Genomic DNA, 21,526 nt, shown 5'->3' with positions numbered 1-21,526 from the left:
TATTTAATAGTCACATGTGTTGCATAGATTGGCCACGTGTCCATTTTAGGTCAGCTAATGGTCATATGTTGTGACATGTGCATATTGTTTCTTAGATTGGCCACTTGTCCCTTCTAGGTCAACTGATGGTCTTATGTTTTTTATTATGTGCATATGTGATTCCTAGATTGGCCACGTGTCCATTCTAGGTCACGTGATGGTCATATATAAAGAACTTCAAAACATGTTATAGTAAGAAGATAACTTTTCTACAAAAAATTTAGTTCATCAAAGCTTTGAGTCCCCTTAAAATTGGGTGCACTCTACATAGCACTTTATTCAATATAGTTCACTTGGATCTAGGTTTGATGATGGCCATATATGAGTGTGCCCATTTTCAAAAAAAACATGTGTATCCATACTAGATTAGAAGGATACTATGATTTCTTGCTTGAACCGACGTCTTCTGAAACATGTTTGGTTTCTAAACCACATGTAATTGTTCTTTCTTAATTGTGTTCTTTAACTGTTACATGTGCTATCTAGATTGGCCACATATCCATTCTAGGTTAGGTGATTCTAATATGGTGATTCCTATGCGTACATGCTCTCTAGATTGACCATATGTCCATTCTAGCTTAGTTCTTGCTAAATTGTCCATCTCTCTTGACTAAAAAAAGCATTACAATCTAGAATGGCCATTTGACCATTCTTAGTAAAGAAACATGTCGTGTTTTGTAGATTGTCCATCTATCCATTCTTGGTAAGGCTAGTACTGTGGACATCAAGACATCAAAACACATATGGTTTTCTCCAAATTGGCCATCTTTCCAATTTTGGTAACACGTGGTTGTCTAGATTAGTAAAGATTGGTCACTTGTCCATTCTAGGTCAGATGGTGTCATATGTGAATGTGTCTTTTTCTATGAAAGACATGTGTAATTATGTTCTTTAATAGTCACATGTGTTGACTAGATTGGCCACCTATCCATTCTATGTTAGGTGATGGTCATATGTTGTTACATGTGTATTTGTGCCCCTAGATTGACCACATGTCCATTCTAGGTTCATTTTTTCTATATTTCCCATCTCTCTTTCCTAAGAAAAGCATGCTTATATGTTCTTTTATACTCATTTATATTGTGTATCTTATCCATCTATTCATTCTAAGTTAGGTGATGGTGAAATGTACTTTGCTATGCATATGTGCACTTTTGATTGGCCACTTGTCCATTCTAGGTCAAGTGATGGTGATATGTGAATGTGTTCTTTTTTGCAAAAGACACACATAACAATGTTCTTTACTAGTCACATGTGTTGCCTAAATTGACCACGTGTCAATTCTAGGCTAGGTAAGGTGATGGTCATATGTTGTTACATGTGTATTTGTGCCCCTAGATTGACCACATGTCCATTCTAGGTTCATTTTTTCTATATTTCCTATCTCTCTTTCCTAAGAAAAGCATGCTTGTATGTTCTTTTATATTCATTTATATTGTGTATCTTATCCATCTATTCATTCTAAGTTAGGTGATGGTGAAATGTACTTTACTCTGCATATGTGCACTTTTGATTGGCCACTTGTCCATTCTAGGTCAAGTGATGGTGATATGTGAATGTGTTCTTTTTTACAAAAGACACACATAACAATGTTCTTTACTAGTCACATGTGTTGCTTAGATTGACCACGTGTCAATTCTAGGCTAGGTAATGATCATATGCTGTTACATGTGAATATGTGTTGTCTAGATTGGTCACTTGTCCATTCTAGGTCAGGTGAGGGTCATATGTTGTTACGTGTATGTATGTGCACCTAAATTGACCACTTGCCCATTCGAGGTTCATTACAAGTGACCAATCTAAAGTTGATCATGGCACAATGGAACCATCACTCAAATACTTTGACATATAAAAAATAGAACATGAATTTGTTCAAAAAGAGAATTTTTTATTTGTCTTTTTCAGTCAACCTAAATTTATACATAAGATTTTTAAAGGAATGAACAAAACTAAATTGAACCAAAAGGATACATTGAAGATATTTGAAGCTTTCAAGTCAACTTTATAATAGATATAACAAGTTCAAACTACAAAAGAAACAATGAAATGGATGTGAAGGTTTTTAAGTTAATACATACTTGCTTCAAGTGATTAAAAATCTTTGATAGAAAAGTTGCCTTCACTCATCCTTTCCACCATGTTGCTTTTGTGCTCAACTCAGTGCTCTACTTGATTGACATGAAGTCCTGCACATCGCTTGATGTCATCATGCAATGTCACAAATTCTAGAATCCGTGATTCTAGATTCTTCTGATCCTCAATGTTTTCCACTATGGCTACAACTTCTTTCTTCTCTTCAAGACCAATCTCTGTTATATAGCCATCACTGAATAATTCCACTAGCTTGGATCCTTCTGTGCAATACTTCTTGGTAAATTGCTTGACAAGAATTTTCTTCTTAAATCTCAAGAAATCCTTGTCTGATAGATGCTGCACAGTTTGAAAATTGATATCAAGTAACCCTGCATCAAGTATGGTGGTAGATTCTCCTGGAGCAAGAGTTGTTGGGAGTCCACTAGATGCATCACTTTTTCCAAAAGGACCACAACAGAGAAGAATTGTATGGACCCAACATAAAAAGATTCTCTTTCATGATGTAGAACTTTAACACTCTGTTGTCGCATTATGTCCTTCATATTATTCAAAACGTTCTGCAATTGCACAATATCTGTCATGTTTAAGAAAGCAAGAAGCACATAGTGTGCTTCTTTTTTTGAACCTCCAATGATGGACATCATCTCATTCAGGAGATCTTTGTATTGATCCTCATGCCAATGTGTGTTGCTCTTAAAGGCCTCTGATCTGTCCAATACACAAAGTCCTATGGGCACTGGGTTGCGAAGGTGACGCTCCAAGTATGAAGAACCTTCAATATGAAGGTTTACCACATAAATCCTCCAAGGAACATCTATTTCTTTTACTTGCTCCTTGTATAGATTGATTGTCCACTCAACATACTTTCTTGCACTTTCTGGAAAGTCAATCTTCTTGATTCCTCGCTTTAATTGTGTCTTGATCCATATATCACAAAGCTCAAGAAACTTCATATACACAACATCATTGATGTTATACATCAAGACAAGATCCTCCCAAGTATTGCACTTTGCATCTTCATTGATAGAGTTAAACTCCTCAAGCAAGGCATCTTGAATGATACAATCTTGCTTGAGTTTTTTTATTCTTTCAAGCATGTCCATGATGTCTATGTCCTTTATGCCCTTTAATAACACAATTGTGCCATCTCTTATTTCTACTCGTAGCTTCTTAACCTCTTCTTAATCCAAACCAGCTAAATACCTAAATACTGTGGCACTTGGTTTCTTATTCTCTTTTTCCAATTCTATTATAATATCTAGCCATTCATTAAAGATGGCATCAGAATAAGTCACCATGTGAGCTTGCTTTGTAATAAAGGATGGTCCAACACATATTCTAGCCATTTTTTAAAATGCCTACATAAAGAAATCAGGGAAATCAAAAATTGGCTGTCAAACTTGCATGGTGTCCTATGTTTCTAGTGCAAAAGATAAAAATGATATGGGATTAGAAATTTATCACTTACATCCATTTGCTGCGAGATGAAGTTCCCTCCACGACACCAAGTGGTGGCCTTGCAGAACATCCGTTAAATCTCCACTAATCACATAAGTGCTTCAGTATGACACTGTATGGTTGCTTCACATACAAGGCCTTTGCTTGTTCATTTGCAATAGCAGATATAGAGATAGCAGCATGTGGAGGTGGATCTACAACAATGCGGGCCTTTCGTTGAGCATACACCGCCACGAGCTCTTGTGATCTACCCCCCTTCATCATTTCTTGAACTCTCAGCATTTTTGCTGCATATATAGAGTGTTGTCCATCAAGAATCCAATACCTATAGTCTTTTAGCTTTCCTTCTTCAATCTTTGATGGCATCATTGGGATTCCTTTCCTTTGACCACAATTCTTGATAGGCATCAAATAGGCACATGATGAAAGCCTATTTGCACTTGCAGCAAAGAGAAGCATGCAATTATTTAGCTGCTCCTCCTCAAGTTGAGGAGAATTATAAAGATTAGGAGCAAGAAAACAATTGGTCACTAGAATTTCATACTCTGTATACTTGAATGGAAAATATGATGAATACTTCTCCATGCCTCCAGTATCACTTTTCTTTGCCTTTTGAACCTCTTTCTCTAAACGATCAAGCTCCACAAACCTTAAGTGAGGCTAGTTGCTTGTACCCTCTTGTGAAGCATCTAGATTTGACTCATCCACCGCTTTGGACCTTGCAACAATATGAGCCTTGACCCTCTTTGCTTTTGGATGAGAAGATTTTGGCCTTGGACTCTTGGTGGAGGGCTTCTTATTCTTCACACTCTGGACAATGGAGTCATGAAGTGTGTCTGCAGTCACCTGTGTAGGATCCATGTCTGCATTCTAGCCTCTAGAGAACATAGTCACCTCTTTATCTTTTACAATGCATTGAGCGAAACATGCCTTTGGAGATAGGCAATACTCTGTATTCCCTGGAACTTGAATGTTAATGCACTCAATGCTAGGATGCCCTTCAACGGTTGATACAGCTACTGCAATTACTTGGCCTAGATCCTCAAATACATTGTTATCTTGTTCTAAGGCTAGAAACAAATGTACTTTATGATATTGAGCACCATAAATATTGAGGTACCATGGACGAGGCTCATTGGTAGCAAGGTCAATGCTGACTGGAATGGTAGTTACTTTTCTCTCATTTGAGTTCCTCACTTGAGACATTTTTACCTTGAAAAACATGTCATAATTACGTACTTAATCTAATTTGAGGAAAGAACATACAAGCACACTTTTCTAGGGAAAGAAAGATAGAAAATATAGAAAAGATGAGTTTGGATTGGACAAGTGGTCAATCTAAGTGCAGATATACCTATGTAAGAACATACACATGTGTATGAAATAACATAGAAGCATACTTTCCTTGGGAAAGAAAGATAGAAGATATAGAAAAAATAAGTGTGGATTGGACAGGTGGCCAATCTATGTGGAGAAATACAGATACAACAACATACGACCATCACTTGACCTAGAATGGACAGGTGGTCAATGTAGACAACACATTTGACTATAAAGATAAAAAATGAACTTAGATTGGACATTTGGTCAATCTATGTGTATATCTACACATGTAATATCATACGACCATCACTTGATCTAGAATGGACAGGTGGTCAATCTAAACAACACATGTACCTATTAAAGAACATGTTTATGCATGTCTTTCCTAGAAAATAGCACATTCACATATGACCATCACTTGAGCTAGAATGGACAGATGGCCAATCTAAATGCACATATGCTTAACAAAGTACATTCCACCATAATCTAGCATGGAATGGACAAATGACTAAGATATTCAATACACATGAATATAAAGAACATACAAGCACATTTTTCTAGGAAAAGAAAGATAGAAAATATAGAAAAAATGAGTCTAGATTGGACGAGTGGTCAATCTAGGTGCAGATATACCTATGTAAGAACATACACATGTGTATGAAATAACATACAAGCATGCTTTCCTTGGGAAAGAAAGATAGAAGATATAAAAAAAAATAAGTGTGGATTGGATAGGTGGTCAATCTAGGAGCAAATATACCTATGTAAGAACATACACATGTGTATGAAATAACATACAAGCATACTTTCCTTGGGAAAGAAAGATAGAAGATATAGAAAAAGTAAGTGTAGATTGGACAGGTGGCCAATCTATGTGGAGAAATACAGATACAACAACATTCGACCATCACTTGACCTAGAATGGACAGGTGGTCAATGTAGACAACACATCTGACTATAAAGATAAAAAATGAACCTAGATTGGACATGTGGTCAATCTATGTGTATATCTACACATGTAACATCATACGACCATCACTTGACCTAGAATGGATAGGTGGTCAATCTAGACAACACATGTGCCTATTAAAGAACATGGTTATTCATGTCTTTCCTAGAAAAGAGCACATTCACATATGACCATCACTTGAGCTAGAATGGGCAGATGGCCAATCTAAAGTACACATATGCTTAACAAAGTACATTCCACCATAACCTAGCATAGAATGTAAGATGACTAAGATATTCAATACACATTAATATGAAAGAACATACAAGCACACTTTTCTATGAAAAGAAAGATAGAAAATATAGAGAAAATGAGTTTAGATTCGACAAGTGGTCAATCTAAGTTCAAATATACCTATGTAAGAGCATACACATGTGTATGAAATAACATACAAGCATACTTTCCTTGGGAAAGAAAGATAGAAGATTAAAAAAAAATGAGTCTGGATTGGATAGGTGGACAATCTCCGTAGAGAAATACACATACAACAACATATAACCATGACTTGACCTAGAACGGACAAGTGGTTAATCTAGACAACACATTTGACTATTAAAGATAAACTATGAACTTGGATTGGACATGTGGTTAATCTATGTGTAGATATACACATGTAACAACATACAACCATCACTTGACCTAGAATGGACAGGTGGTCAATCTAAACAACACATGTGCCTGTTAAAGAACATGGTTATGCATATCTTTCCTAGAAAAGAGCACATTCACATATGACCATCACTTCAGCTAGAATGGACAAGTGGCCAATCTAATGCACACATGCTTAACAAAATACATTCCACTATAACCTAGCGTAGAATGGATAGATGACTAAGGTCTTCAATACACATGAATATGAAAGAACATACAAGCACAATGAGCTTGGATTGGACAAGTGATCAATCTCTGTAGAGAAATACATATACAACAACATACGACCATCACTTGACCTAGAATGGACAAGTGGTCAATGTAGACAACACATCTGACTATAAAGATAAAAAATGAACCTAGATTGGACATGTGGTCAATCTATGTGTATATCTACATATGTAACATCATACGACCATCACTTGACTTAGAATGGATAGGTGGTCAATCTAGACAACACATGTGCCTATTGAAGAACATGGTTATGCATGTCTTTCCTAGAAAAGAGCACATTCACATATGACCATCACTTGACATAGAATGGACAATTATAAAATACCTTAACTACACATATTGAAATCACCAGGGTCCCATTATTTATAGCATTAGATTGATCAGATGGCCAATCTAGACAGCACCTCTACTCAAGAGAGAATATGGTGACACCCACCTTGCCTACAATGGACACATGTGGCCAATCTACAATGGTCAAAGGTCCAACATGCACTTATTTATACCACTAGAATGACTAGGTGACCAATCTAGACTTATTCTCTCACAAGAGAGAATGTAGTGGCATCCACCTATCCCAAAAAAGATATGTGGCCAATCTATAGAGGTAAAGTATCCCCTAGAAACAATGTAGTTATTCATACCATTAGAATGACATGGTGCCAACTCTATAGTGCCTACTTGCATAAGAGAGATTGTAGAGACACCCACTATCCTAGAATGGACTTGTGGCCAATCTACAAAGGGTAGATATCCAACAACACTAGAGTTAATCATACTATTAGAACAACTAGGTGGTCAGTCTAGAATGCCTATTTGCATAAGACATATAGTAGTGACACCCACCTATCTTAGAATGGACATGTGGCCAATCTACAAAGGGAAACTATTCAACAGCAATGGAGCTATTTATACTATTAGAACAACTCGGTGGTCACTCTCAAGTGTGCATCTGTGCAAGAGATACAGTAGTGGTACCCACCTATCTTAGAATGGATAGGTGGATGATCTACAAGAGCAGGTATCCAAACACAATGAATCTATTCATGCCATTAGAATGATGAGGTGGCTACTCTAGAGTGCACATCTACACAAAGGATAAAGTATTGATGCACACATATCTTAGCATGGATAGATGATTGATCTACGAGGGCAAGTATCCAACAACAATGGATTTATTCATACCATTAGAATGACCAAGTGGCCAATTTAGAGTGCACATCTATAAAAAATATAAAGTAGTGGCACCCACCGGTCTTAGAATGGACAAGTGGCCAATCTAGAGAGGACAAGTGTCCAACAATACAATTATTAATACCTACATATGGTTAAAAGGTGACATGGCCAATCTATATTGTAAATGTGAAAACAACTTGGTGTCCAATGTATAAAGTGCAAGTGTCCAAATGAAGACGCTTGCACATATATATCCCTATAACAAGTAAGTGCACATGGTATGCATTGACAACTATTGAACAAGTTGCCAATCTTGAGTGCATGTGTCCAAGTAAGAACATATCAATGATGTGTATTTAAATAGAACAGTGAAATGAATAAGTGGTCAATCTAGAGGGACAAAGTTCCAAAGGATAAAAGCACTAGCTAATATAATATAAAGTGCACATGCACAAAACAAAGAATTGTTTGATAAGCGCTAAACATAGAATGGACGGGTGGCCAATCTAGAGTGCACATATGCAAAAGGAAGAGAACATCCTACCACCACCCAAATTAGAATGGACAAGTGGCTATTCTAGATAGCTCATGTGAATATGAAAGAACACAATTACATGTGTATTTCCTAAAAAAGATACATCAATAATCTAGAGAAAACCAACTAGCTTAGGGACGAGCACACAAAAGGGCAATCATAATAACCTCGCCTAGAATTCAGCAACAAAACAATGGAAATTTTTTAAGTGTACATGCCACAAGATATAATGTCTTGACATTCACCTAAATAGCAAGCATGGACAGGTGGCCCAGTCTATAATACACTTTTGACTCAACAAGGAACGTAGACAAATGTATCAATCCAAAATAAATCTAGGTACACAATCTAGAGAGAATCATAAAAGAGACAAGTACCCAAACAAGAGAACAAAGTGAAGGAACCTATCCTAGATTTGACAAATGAATAATCCTTAGAGCAAATATGCACATGACCATAACACATTCAATCACCTATCCTAGAATGGACAGGTGGCCAATCTAGGTATCACATGATTATTAAAGACATAATCTAGAGAAAACTAATCTACAATGAACATGTGATAACTAACCTACATGACACATATGCACAAGGAAGAACATTATACCATCAAATGACCCAGAATGGGCATGTGGTCAATCTAGACAAGACATGTGACTATCAAAGAACATGATTAATATGTCTTTTTTAAGAGAGTGAGAGAGAGAGACAATCTAGAGCAAACAAAGAATGGAAAACTGGCCAATCTAAAGTGTAGATATGTACAAAGAAGTTGTTATAGCATGGATCTCTCAATGCTATATAGGTTCACACAAGAAACAAGATCTTGACATCCGTCTAAACAATGAGCATGCTACTTTCAAATTTAGAGATATGTGCGCATGTTCTAAAGTCCTTCAGACTAATATGAACTAGAAGATTCCAATATTGTGTTCACAATCATATTAGCAAGTGTATTCATAGGAATGGAGGGTCATTGATCTCCATATATAGAAACTTGAATTTTTTTTCTTTTGACATGTTAAATCTTTTTCTTTTAGGACGGATTTTCAATCTGGAGAAAAGGTGCGTCTACTTCTACAAAATGAAATTGTCGCAGTTGGATCTATTTGTAGGATAGATCCCAATGCAACATGTGGTGGTACAAAGATAGGTCTAGGAAATGTGTCAGTGTTAGTGGAGGAATGCTTAAAGGATTTTTTGTTGCCTTTTCCTACAATGGATACAACCTCATTGCAAAACTCATGTTGGAGTAGTGTTCGATGGCCAAAGCGTTTACTTAGACCTTTTTCAAGATAGCAAAACTTAATATCATCTGATATATGCAATGGTCATGAAGATGAGGAAGAAAATCAGGCAGATCCTATGATTGTGGATGCGCTACGAATAACTTCTCCTGAATTAGAAAGGTCTATACGACAATCTTGGAAGAACCAAAGAGTTCTTTTAAAGGATGAGACCATGATGTGGACTATCAATGAAGGATTGATCTTATATGTGTTTCGAGATGAATGCGTTAACTTTCATGAGCCTGGAGATGAGAATGTGGGTGTGGTAGTTGAAAGGGAAAATGCAAATGATGGAGTATTGTTGCATGCAAATAGTGTCACTTTGATTACATGGCCAGTAAAACAAATAACAATGCTAGATGGGAGTCCATTGCAGCAGTACACTCCCCTTGATGATTTGAATGCTCAATGTGCACATGTATGTGGTGAGGCTAATGATAAACCTACAACTCATGATGCTAGTGTTACTCTTTGTTCCACAAAGAGACGATACACTTTTATTAATAGGATACAAAAACAAAGATCAAAGCCTATTGCAAGTATTTACTTATCATTTGAGTCAATCAAAAGTGTTTCATGCATTGATTGTTGTCCAAAAAAATGTTGTCAGCTTGTCGATCTCGTGAAGTATTGATGCATATTCGACAACAATTTTGGGGTCAATCTCAAAATTCACTCACAAACTCTAGCTATGATGTTCTCTCAATATGTAATGATCATCAAAAATTCAAACAAAAAAATGAGATACCAGTTTCGGTTGAATGGGAGTTCCGTCTGTTTTGCAAAGCAAGGTATGAAATACATGGAATACCAAATAAATCATTTTATTGCTATAAGGAAAAATTTGAATTGGGAACACATCAATATGTGCATGGAAACACAGGTGTATTGAGGAGGGGACTTGATTATACTGGCAAGGCTAGATCAATACTTGATGAGTTTGTGGAAAAGAACTCTGAACGGATGCCGCACAAAAGTAGGACCTTATTGGATGGATCAAGGGAAACTCAGTTGGTGATACCATCCACTTATAAGCAGGTTGACATTTTAAATGAAGTTAACACTACTCTTGAACAACTTCCATGTGACCAAAGGCTATCTAAATCCTCCTTTTTTAGGATTTGGAACAAGGAATACCCACATGTATCCCTAACAAAGACAAGTGAGTTCTCTAAGTGCAACTTGCGTAGCTCAATCAAGGCAAGGCTAGAGGCAAAACCTAGTCTTCAAGAAAGATTAGTAATCTTGTAGGAAAGAGAAATTCATATGGCACAACAAAAAAGTTGTAGAAGCTTATACTATGCATGGCGAACATTGTCTGAAACCCAACCTCAAAAATGTTTATGTATCATTCATGATAAGATGGACCAAAAGAAGACTGCCATACCAAGGCTACTTGTTGTGCCTAAGGGTGTAGATTCAAGGTATAACTTGCAGGTGGCATTGATTGGTATGATAACACATGGACATGCAACTGGCTATTATGGACACTTTGTTTTACATGATTTATGGCCATTTGATCCCAACCTCACAATTGGATCAATAGCATCATGTTTACATAACTTAGAGCGAGAGGATCAACACCCTCTTGGTGATTTGGCTACAAGTGGACTTCCAAGGAGTAATGTCTCACTTCAACATGCTATAAACTTAAGGGATGGCTTAGACTACCACAATATGGTTGATGGAAAATGTTCTAGCATGCAAACACATGAAAGTAACCCAACAACTAATACAAGTTCCTTTCATACATTGCCAGATAACTTGTTATTGCAGCTAGATAATTGCACTGGAGAAAATAAAAATGGATATCTTTTTGCATATCTATCCTTGCTAGTTGCAAGGGGCATTTTCAAGACTATCCAAGTGGGATTTTAATGGTAGGTCATACACATGAAGATATAGATGCCGTGTTTAGTAGATTTTTAGAGAAGTTGCGGACTTACACTTTGCCACATTTGATGGATACATTAAGAACAAGCTCAACAACTTCTCTAGCTCCCTTTTTGCTTGGGGAGGTACCGGATTTCAAGAAGTATTGTGATGGCTATATTTGTGATGGTCAAGATGCACGTGTAGGACATTCAAAACCCCTTCAATTTAGGTTCTTAATGCAAGATGAGACACCAGTTATGCAATATAAAGCTCATGTAGGTGTTCCTAATTGGAGTGGAAGCATTCCAATATGGAAGAAAGATGCTAGTGGAAAGACAATGCTATCACAAGGGAATCCACCTCTTGTACCAATGGAGAATTTCATAAAGGCAGCTTCTTCGAATCTCCTCAAATTCCTCAGAAGGTGACGTTTGAGGCTTCGATGCACTCCAAAAATCTAGTATTTAGGGGTGCGAATCGAGCACACGACCGCGCATAGCAAGAGGTAGTTTTTGTGCTAACCACTCAGCCATGCATGACTTGCTGCTTCCCTTGCGACTCGCTCTCTCTACATAAAAATCTCCCCTCCCTTGCTGCTCGTCCGAGCTCTGCTCCCTTCCTCGCCCAACACATAACATTTGCTCCGTCGCCTCACGGCCCCTCTAGCATTCACTGGTTGCCACCTGCCTCCCTGCGCTTCAGTATTGCGCCTGTCAATGCCTCCGCACTAATGGCACCTTCCAAGATTCCCTTCATTTTTGGAATTTTCCCCAGCCGGTACCCCCTACTGGGTCTAAAGAACTATGTTAAATTTTGGTAAAATCTAGGAAATGGTTCATTTGTGCCAAGATATTATCGTCCTGTGATAGAGTATTGGAATAATGTGATTGAAGAGCTTCACAAGCCAAACTTGACCCAAAATATATACTTTGAGAATTTTTGGCCACAATCTCAAGGATTCCATCAAGCTGATGATGTTGTCACAATTCAACAACAAGAGGCGGAAAGATTCATTGGACTTGAGGAATATAATGATCATTATTGTGAGCCTCAGAGAGAAAAATCAAGGCAAGAGTTCAATCCTATTCTAGATGTAAATAAAGGTGACTTCCTATTGCTACGGCCAAGTGACCCAGAGATATATCCCATTTGGCTTGCTACAACTTTGTCTAACATTGATAAGGATCCCTCACACCAAATTATCAAAAGCTATATATTCAATATTGGGTACCTTGTGTAAGAAAGAGTGGGTTGACAGATGCACAGGAATATGCCAATTGTTGGAACAGATTTTGGATGCTCAATGATAAAGACCAACCAGCATGGAAAAATGTAGATGCAATTGTTTGGTCTTGGAGATCAAGCAAGAAAGGTCTATTTGTCAGAATTAAGATACCAAAAAGACATGCAATGAAAGCAAAAACTTGTTTGGGCCTACTTGAGGTGCAAGAACAAGGAAATGAATTGGATGGTGACTCCAATGGGGAGTAGCACATTGTAAATTCCAATGTATCTCCATGAAAAGTGTCATTTCTCCATAATGGTAAGTATAGTGATCTTGTAGGTTGTATTTCTCTTGGTTTGAAAATATGATAATGGGACAAACTTTCATCCATTTGTGGTCATCATTGTCATGAGTGTAGAATGGTGTTTATAAACACCACAATGGTGTTCATCAACACCATAATGGTGTTCATTGATACCACAATGACATTCATCAACTCCATCATGGTGTTTATTGACACCACAGTGGTGTTCGTTGCACACCACAATGACATTCATCAACTCCATCATGGTGTTTATTAACACCACGAATCAACTTCATTATCAATTGTATGCTTGAACACTATTTTGAGGACTTTCAACGGTGTTTATCAACACCCAAATCTTAATGTTTATCGCTCATGTTCACATGCATTTTGTGATCTACTATTATAACATGTAGTCTTCATACTCAACCAAAAAATGTCATCACATGGACCACTATCTCGCTTGCAAGTAGAACTCCCAAATTATGTGAAACTGGTCCATTTAAAAATTCCCATAATGAGAGACTTTTCCCACATTACCTAATATGAACATGCTTTTATTTACCCCCTCCAGTTAGTTTGTGTCACTCGGGCACCGCCCTAGTATTTTTGTGTTTTGGGATAAAAGGTTTGTTTTTATATCAAGTCTTCAAGTACAAGCTGCTCATTTTAGCAGCAAAGCATGGTTGTGCATTGTTTACATTTTACACATGTCAAAAGCACTACTTTGAGAGCATCATCGTCACAAATTTATCACATGTCCATCAACATCTGCCTCTCAAATCATTTTATCAACCTACTCATCTATCAAATTCTCTAATAGCTTTGTCATCACATGGAAAATCTCCATAGCAAAAACAAACCCATTTTGGTTCTTATAAAAGGCTTGAATGGCTTTTTTGGTGGTGATATCTCCATCGCAATCTATGTCAAAGTGAATGTAAGCTTCTTGAACTTTGAGATCTTCTCTCCAATCAATTGCTAAGCCATCGTGCCAAAGAAGGCATGCACAGAAGATGATGCAAAAAAAAAGAGGAAAGAAAGAATGGGTAGCCGTAAGAAAAAAAATGATGAAAAATGGTAAATTGTGAGGATGAGGACTACATTTTGCCACTTGGATAGCCCACTGATTCAATGTTCTTCACTACATCCATGCCCTCAACAACACGTCCAAATACAAAATGCTTTCCGTTGAGCCACCGGGTCTGGACAGTGTAGAGGAAAACTCCGAGCCGTTATTGTTGGGATCGACATTACCATGGAGAGCACACTAGGGCCAATGTGTTTCTTGATGGAGCTCCCATCAGCAAACTTAGCCCCATAGATGGACTCCCCACCAATTCCATCCCTACGGGTGAAGTCTCCTCCTTGACACACAATGTTGAGGATAAATGTGTCTCAGCTTAATATCATTCCGTTTTCAATTTCAAAAATGACGGTTGAGAGCAAGGGAAAAAAAAAATATTTTGCCCCAAAATAGAGAAAAATAGTGCAAAGACCTAAATAAATAACCTTTTTTTTTCTCTTGACATATTCAAGGAAAAAAATCTGTATTGTTGGAAAAATGATTCCCGAACACTGTTGGCACATGAAGTTTGGAATCACCCTGTGAAATGAAGAGCCTTCAACTGCAAAGGTTTGTAAGACGATGCGCCCCGCCTGCTTGTCACCAATATTGATGATTAAGAACTCTCTTGAGTTGGTGGCCAATGGCCTTTGAAAGACTTGGTGTCGGACGATGGAGGAGCTCAACTAAGATCTCTCTCTCTCTCTCTCTCTCTCTCTCTCTCTCTCTCTCTCTCTCTCTCTCTCTCTCTCTCTCTCTCTCTCTCTCTCTCTCTCTCTCTCTCTCTCTCTCTCTCTCTCTCTCTCTCTCTCTCTCTCTTCACTAACCCAACTTTTAGGATTGCTCGCATCTAAAAGAGGTCCAAAAATATCTTCAAAACAATCCGCACCACCACGGACTGTTTTGAGGAGTTTTAAAATGATTAGATCATGGGAAATCTTCTCCGTCGCAGGTCATTGCCCAAAAAAACATGGTTGTAGGTCACTGGCAATAGCACGTCGCCTTCAATGCGCAGGCATGGTGTTGGAGGCTCGCCATAGCATAAGCAATCTCCCACAAAATCTATCAATCCGAAGAGGGAGAGCATGACCCGGCTAGGGCTTGGAGGCATCACACAAAGAATGTGCGAGAGCGTCATCGGATGCAAAGATTGAGAGGATTCAAGAGTGTGCATCCTCCAATGCAAATAGAAATCATCCCAAATCAACTAATGCTAATCGCACATCAAGCATCAATACAAGCAATCATCTACACACATCAAGCAACAAAGTGAAACACACTAATCTTGGAGTCTCTCAAGCACAACTCTAATTACATGCATTGACGATTAAGCACACAAGATCGCATTCAAGTCGGCCACCCCAACCATGCCAATCATGGTGTCCAAATCAAGTCACACATAATCAAATTAAGCTCAATGCTTCTTAACCTACACACACAATTAAGCTCAAGGCTTCTTAAACCTACACACACACAAGCACACCATTAGAGGACATCTCTAATCCCTTAATCACGAGTACGTCCACTCCACTTAATCAAGAGAGTTCGATAAGGACTCCACTAATCAGAGTAGCTGAGCATAAGTAAGAGTTAGATTAGAAAAGATCAACACTTCAAAACAATGACGGAAAGTAGAGAAACATGATTGACAACATAATGAAAACATGATTGACAACATGATTGATGGAAAGTAGAGAAACATGATTGACAACATAATGAAAACTAGATTAATTAAGAGAGGATTACACTAATTACATGTGATTAGCACTAGCCTTCTACGTATGGGCATTAAGCTCAAAGGCTAGGCCATCAAGACCTACTCTAGGGAGAGAGTTCTCAAAAGGACCACTCCAGAATGACCTCTTTGCATAAAAGGGTTCCTTATAAAGGCATGCACCACAAACCCTCCTACTATGGGTTTAAGTTGAGTTTTCTGGCTAGCATATACAACTTTGGAACTCCCAAATGAGCCCAAGACCTTATACAATGTGAATAGAAAATATTGTGTACATCCATAGCATATCCCCTACTTGGTGCATGCTTGGTGCAGCTGTTAGCCGCTGCTAACACATGGCCCGAGGTTGGTGATGGTGAGGTTGACGCGGTCGAGGCTGGCGTGGCAGCGCTATTGCCGCCCATACTTATAAAAAGCCTCATGAGGACAAAACCAGCTGCTCCCAACATTGCCCACCTCGCATGGATGAGTTCATAGGCTTGGTGCTTCTCAATGTCTACAGGTTTCTTGCTAAGTCCGAAGGGATCAAATCCATAGTCTCCAGGTACTTCTCCAGTGAGATAGGCAAGCACGTCAAATCTGGCTAGGAAGGTAAATTCTCGAGGATGGACCGTACCACTTTGCAAGCTCTAGCTTGTTAGCGGGGGACGACTTTGGCGGCCTCCTTGGGGGAAGGCTTGGGCTTCTTCTTGCCTAAGATAGCCACAATGGCGAGGGATGGGGAGGAGACGCGGGAAGAGTAAGATGGGATGGAGGCGGCAATTATGGCCTGTCCCAAGAGATCGGGCCTTGAAAGAAGGGAAGAAGAACCTGTGAGGGCTGCCATATCTACGAGAAGAGGAAGACAGGGTAGAGGCAGCAATGGCCTATCCCAAGACCTCGACCCTGGCTGACATTTTTGTTGCCCTCCTCACTCACTACTCTCTCTTTTCACTAACCAAGCTCTTGCCACTCTCTCTCTCTCTCTCTCTCTCTCTCTCTCTCTCTCTCTCTCTCTCTCTCTCTCTCTCTCTCTCTCTCTCTCTCTCTCTCTCTCTCTCTCTCTCTCTCTCTCTCTCTCTCGTGTCTGAAAGATGTCCAAAAGCTCCTAAAAATAGTCCGCGGCGCCGCAGACTATCTAGAGGAGTTTTGAAATGATTAATAAATCATGAACTCTTTCTTCGTTGTTGCAGGTCGCTACCTGAAAAAATGCAGTTGTAAGTCACTGGCTACAGCCGGCCGCCTTCAATGCGTATGCATGGTGCTGCACATTCCCTTGCATGCGCAGCCCAAATGAAGGCTTTTGTGAGTCGCATGCATCCTCTATTAGATGGAGTTTAATTTATCACTTAGGGCATGGTCACACGAGGCCTAGTTTCTAGTTATTGGGAACTAAGCCAAACTAAGCTCCTACAGACGCCACGAACGTGTTCACTTGCAGCAACAAAAAGACAAATTCAATTGGCATGTGGATGGAGAACCGATTAGAGAGAGAGAGAAAGAGTAATTTTTGCAATAGTGACAGGCTGAGAACCTCTCTATTGCTTCCACGTCTATGCGTCAAAGAAAAGTGTCAATGACCAAACTGCAATTAAAAAAACCACCGGCATAGTTTTGCTACTATTCTTAAATTGGCATAGTTGCAAAAGCAGGGCTCCGTTCTACTAAGCTTCAGCTCGCTTGTGTGTGACCACGATGCCGGCTTAGTTATCTATCAAAATAATTGATAACTAATCCTCGCGCCACCACAACCTTACAACTTCCATGGTGCACCCTCAATCATGCATAATACTTTATTTTCCATAGCTTTAAGTTGACGATGGACTCTCTCATTGAGTCCCCTCTTTTTTCTTATCTTGTAGTGCCATGATAGACAGGACATAGCCATCACGTAGATGTAGATGGACGGATGGCTTCCATCCACCATATTGGGCACTTATCATCATGTGGTTACATGTCGGGCAAAGCATTTGCACCCAACCAATGGTATCGGTTGCTTTTAGCACATCGAGAGCAGATCACATGACTAAAGCAAGAAGTGACAAGGCCTAATATACTGTTTTTCACCTCTCTCTCTCTCTCTCTCTCTCTCTCTCTCTCTCTCTCTCTCTCTCTCTCTCTCTCTCTCTCTCTCTCTCTCTCTCTCTATCTATCTATCTATATATATATGTGTGTGTGTGTGTGTGTGTGTGTGTGTGTGTGTGTGTGTACAAGTCAGGCGAGTGGAACAAACACGCTTACAAAATTCCAATCATCCACTTTGATTGAAATGCAATCATGGACTCGCAGTCACCCTCATTGGCCTAAAACTGCGAGAGAGAGAGAGAGAGAGAGAATCTCAAAAGGTTTCCTTTCATTCCTCCTTTTCCAAAATTGCACCTCCCTACTACTCTTTTTCTCTACTAAAAAACTCTATTAATGATGAGATTCCTCTTTAAGAAAACAGTTAGGTAAAACATACTTACAAGAGAGAAGATGAGGTGGAGAGAGAGAGAGAGAGAGAGAGAGAGAGAGAGATATGCCACCTCTCAGTTGCTTCCTTGCAATCCGACATTAAGGATTCTAGAAAGCTTAAATAAAAGACGATAAAAAATCTCCTAATTGTTAACCTCCAAAATAGTAAAGGAAAAAGACTTTTAAAAGATTTTGTGGATGGTGGAATACTTGTTTATTCCTCCTAATGGTGAATATAATAAAATTGGAGAGACCTACTAGGGCAATTAGTGCCCACAAGAAATGTACAAATTTTGGTACACAATGGCCATACAAGGCTTTATGCGTCTATGCATCAAAATTTTGAAGGATGCATCAATTTTTATACTTTAATGTGGAAAAAAGTAATGTCTTGACAAGCTTAAAATCTATCTTGGGTTTCAAGATTGTCAAGACAAGCTTGAAATCTGACGTAGATTTCTAAAATATACAAAAGGTAAGCTTTTTTGTGATGCCTTGAGAGAGAGAGAGAGAGAGAGAGAGAGAGAGAGAGAGAGAGGGGGGGGGGGGGGGGGGGGGGGGGAGGCCTTATTGGGTTGGTATATAACCGTGTAGTGTGACTACTTTTCAATTATCAAGAAAAAGAGTGTAATTGTAATTTCGTCCATTTTTTAGGTCTTGAAATATAGTTAATTGGCTTTTGAGTTTCAAGCTAGTGAGAATAGCTTGAAGATTTTTTTTTTTCAAAAAGGTCTAGTGAAGAGCAATGTTGATACACCTTAACAAGTTGCCAATAGTCTTCATACTATATAGAGTTCCTTTTGAGTCTTTATATATATAAGGGATGGTTGCATTAGGCACTTGAGCCATAGGGAATGTGTGTGATGTTTTCCAATATTCTCATCCCGTGGCTCCATAAAAACCAAGAAGAGTAAGTGTTGGTCAGTGGTATGCCTATTGTCAACTCATATGGTGGAATTTGAACAAAAGTCATCCAATTTAAACAATGCACCTATCAAGCATTTGTAAGGCATGTAATGTGTTACAACCGAGTGACCACACCCTCAACATGGACAGAGGACAAGATATCTTGTCTAAAACTAGTGTTTAATTGCTTTGAGTGTTTAGTCTTTGTGATGGGTCTTGCTCGATTTTACCATTCGCTCGGTAAAGCTCTCTCAGTGTATGGTAAGACTCTCTCCATCGCCTACAGACTCGGTTGACCTTGAAATGCATCCTACACGCTCACATGACCTCTATCTTGCCTCCTATCGCCTGGCTTGAGCCAACACACCCTTAATTCACCCCTCTTTTCTCCCTCACCGTGCTTTAAGCTACCGCCAAAACTGAAAATTATTAAATAAACTCAACAAGGGAAAATTGTGTCTTGGCTCAAAACTCCAGAGAGGTCGATAAGAGAGAGAAAAATAAAAATTTTGGACCTTGTGAGAAACACTTGAAGTAGCACAAACCATGATCAATGTGATTCTATGCCGAACAATCACTATTCATGCCCACTCGAGGGAGTTTTAAAACCGATTTCTTTGTTATGTATACCCAATTTTGAAGGTCAAGAAGAGATCTTGTTGCTTGAGAGCATCCTATGTCATGAATACAAGGTTAAGAAGTGGTAAGACTATCCAATGCTATCTTATTTACATTATCTAGTTGAAGGATAACGTAAGCCTTGTCAATGCTTACAATGTCTAATGTCAAAGTTAAGAACCAGGTATGAACAAATATGTTCCATAAAGAATTTATTCTTGTTTTGACTCTAAGGTTTCTTTTTTATGTTCATAAGTTGTTAAGTGTATGCATATAATATTTAGATGATTGTAGTAGCTTAGTCTCTCAAGCACCAAGTAGACTTTGCCAATCTCCTCTGGAAGATGTAAGGGCTAAGTAAATATATGCTTGTGGTAGCTCAATCTTACAAGCACTAAGTGGAATTGCCCACCACTATGGAAGGATGTTGACGGGTAAAAAGAAATCCTCTATGCAAAGTAAAAGGACTAGTTATGACTTTAATTCTCCTACTCCATAGTCAAGGATGACTATGATTTCAAGGGAGTGGTAATCTAATAAAAATTTCTTTTTCTAAGTTTCTAAAAGAATTTTTCATCTTAAATTGGCCATGTAGGTCTGGGGAAAATAAAACAAAACAAGTCAAGTTGACATAAATGCTTAACAACTTAGTTTGGTCAAAGACTTGGGACCAAAGGAAAGAAGTTTATAAAAGAGCAAGAATAATTGCTATTTAATTATCTCGATCAAAGCTACATGTCAAGAAAGGATAAATGTATCCCAAGCAACCTTGATCAATGGTACAAGACAAAGGGCTAATTAAAAGAGTCTAAAAATAAAAAATTAACTATATAAAGTTTAAGTAGTCAAATTTACTCATTAGACTCTAAGTATGAAGTCTCAGAAGTCTTAAGATAAAATTGAAACTTATAAGAGTCAATCTAAATTTAGCAAGTTTTGGGACCACCTTCGTAGTACCTCCAAAAGGACTATGCTAAGGTTTTGCACAAGAGGTGAAGCTCCAAGCCCAAGGGTAAGTTTAAATTTTATTAGAATCTGTTCTAATTTAGCAGGTTATAAATTAGTAGACTCTAGCAGGTTTTGGGACCACCTTCGTAGTACCTCCAAAGGACTGTGCTAAAGTTTTGCACAGGAGGTGAAGCTCCAAAGCCCAAGGGTAAGTTAATCTTTATTAGAGTCTGTTCTAATTTAGCAGGTTCTAAATTGATAGGTAGACTCTAGCCCCGGTCAGCTTCATAGAGCCTTCAAAGGATAGTGCGAAGGTCTTGCACATGAGTTAGTTAAATTGAAGGTAAGTTGATGGGATTTAATCAATGAAATGAAAAGCACATGACTAAGGTTGGATCAACCCTCCCATTTGAGAAAATTGACTCTATTCCTTCTTTTCTAAGATTGTTTAGGCCACATATCCAAAGTAGCTCACTTATGCTTTATGGGTAGTAGGGCAAGTGTGTGCATTTGTGAATTTCCAAAAGCAAGGCAAGGAGGAGGGGATAGTTTTCTAATAATAGCAAGGGGAGAGGAGATAAGTGGAACCTCATGCATCTAGTTGGTCTTTA

General features: G+C 38.5%; 2 pseudogenes; both read right to left on the bottom strand.

Annotated features, from left to right (window-relative positions):
* Positions 1-2,196: 2,196 nt before the first annotated feature.
* On the bottom strand, positions 2,197-2,714 carry LOC147455015 (uncharacterized; annotated as a pseudogene).
* Positions 2,715-3,675: 961 nt separating this feature from the next.
* Positions 3,676-4,797, bottom strand: LOC147455014 (uncharacterized; annotated as a pseudogene).
* Between the last annotated feature and the right edge of the window lie 16,729 nt (positions 4,798-21,526).

This window comes from Adiantum capillus-veneris, chromosome 7 (assembly GCF_014529385.1).
Source record: "Adiantum capillus-veneris isolate H3 chromosome 7, ASM1452938v2, whole genome shotgun sequence".
Taxonomy (NCBI): domain Eukaryota; kingdom Viridiplantae; phylum Streptophyta; class Polypodiopsida; order Polypodiales; family Pteridaceae; genus Adiantum; species Adiantum capillus-veneris.
This window is presented reverse-complemented; position numbering and strand designations above follow the sequence as displayed.